The following is a 2,135-nucleotide window of genomic DNA, read 5'->3' as shown; positions in this document are numbered from 1 at the left end:
CAGCAATGACAAAACACAAAGTGCCATCAAACGAAGGTTTAATTTCATCCCACCTGCTGCAAATATAACTTGTAATTACATTGTTTCCACTCCCAGTCCTTTGAACTAGAAGCTGGGCGTGTACCACCAACTCCATTGGAATTTCATGATTTGTTTTCATGGCCTTCTGCAATGCCAATAATTTCAGTAGATGAAGTACATAATCTGAGTAATTGTAATTCAATTTAGTCCAGTACATTTAATGCTCTGTATGGTCAAGCTGATGTACAGCTTCAGCCCCACATTCCAATTGTTTGTTTAATTATGAAATACCCTATGATAATGTTTTGCAAGGCTTTTCCCTTAATCATACAGGCACTAGCTCTCAAGGATGCCATCTAACCAAAAAAGATTGTTCAACTTTCCAATATTTGTTGTCATGGAATGTAACTGGCCTTCGTATAGAACTTCTAGAACTGGAGTGGGGATCTTTTATAAATCAATTTGATATTATTTTGTTACAGGAGACCTGGGCATTAGAACATTTTTTTGGCCAAGGTTACAAAACTTTTAGTATACAAGTGGTTCCATTCAAAGCTGGTCTTCCTTACGGTGGATTATTAATTTGGGGAAGAAATCTCTGTTAAGTATGTCCATAAAAAACATAGAGATCGCCAGTAAAGCTATTGTATAGCTGTGTCTGAAATGTATGCACCAATTGGTTCAGAGTCTGTCATTAATGCAGAATCCTCACAAGATACTCATGATCCAGAAATGTTTCTAGATCGTGACTCCATGCAACTTTCACTAAATGACGCACTTCGAGCCATCAAGTCTTTAAGAGCTGGAAAGGTACTAGGCCCGGACAAGGACCCTGGAGATCTGTTTTGGTCTGAGCTAAATGTGTGGGGACTATATATAAATGTATTATCTTATAGGATTATCGCAGGAGATAGAATACCAGACTCATGGCGTGGCGCTGATATAATTCCCCTTTTCAAAAAGAAGAATAGACCAATCTCCAGCAACTATAGACCCATCAGTGTGATTGACAACCTTCAAAAGGTGTTTTGTCGCCAGGTTCTCGACAGACTCTTTGAGTGAATGGACAAAGTTGAAATTCTATTCCTTTTAGAAGTAGCGTTTTGTGAAAATTGAGCACGATAGACCAGATCTTCAGACTGAAACTTATTGCCTGGAAGTACTTAAAATTCTCAAAAGATCACTTGAACATGGCTTTTGTGGACTTGAGGGCAGCTTTCGACCTGGTCCCTAGAGAACAACTTTGGTCCACCCTCGCCTCCATGGTAATCAATTCTGAATTGTTAGACATTCTTAAAAGTTTACACACAAGCAATTTTGCTCCAGTTAGGTGGGAGGCAGGTGGCGAGCTCACAAACCGCATACCCAGAGAACGGGGGGTATGCCCCAACACTGCTTTTTCTTTACATAAATTATGTGATCGATCATTTGTGCACATAAGTCTACGATTCACCCAGATTGGGGGCATATTGAGTCAAGCATTGTTATTTGCAGATGACACCTTACTGTTATTCGGCACTCTGATTGGGCTTCAACATCTGCTCAACAAATTTGTTGATTTCTGAAATCTTCGTGTCCTGGAGGTAAAGACCTCAAAGACCCCATAAATTGTATAGAGGAGTATTTCAAATAAAGGGGGTGGCACTGCAAATCGTAGAAAACTTTGACTACTTAGGAGCAAGGTTAGATAAATCATGTACCTGGAAGTCTAACATCCCAAAATGTGAAATGATCTTACTCCAAAGTCCTTACTGAGCATTTTCAGTGACCTTACTCCACATTTTCTGTCACCAAGAAGTACAAAGCAACCACCCCTAGATTTGATGCACCAGCCATTAAGGTCTACAAGGCAAAAGCCCAGGCTATGGCCCACTATTGGGTGGAAATTTGGGGAACATGATGCGAAAGTGGTTTAACAGTTAAGGAAAACAGCTTTATGAGCTCTTTATTCAATCTGCCTAAGAGTACTCAGATTGTTCCCCTGTTCTTTGATACGGATTTAAAAATGATTGGCGATCCAGCCTTATTAAAACTTTTGGTCTTTTGGGTAACACTGTAGTTAACCCCAGAACTCCTAACCTATAGGCATGCTATGGAAGAAGTATTGAACCTCG

This window comes from Lissotriton vulgaris, unplaced genomic scaffold, assembly GCF_964263255.1.
Source record: "Lissotriton vulgaris unplaced genomic scaffold, aLisVul1.2 SCAFFOLD_1742, whole genome shotgun sequence".
NCBI lineage: Eukaryota > Metazoa > Chordata > Amphibia > Caudata > Salamandridae > Lissotriton > Lissotriton vulgaris.
This window is presented reverse-complemented; position numbering follows the sequence as displayed.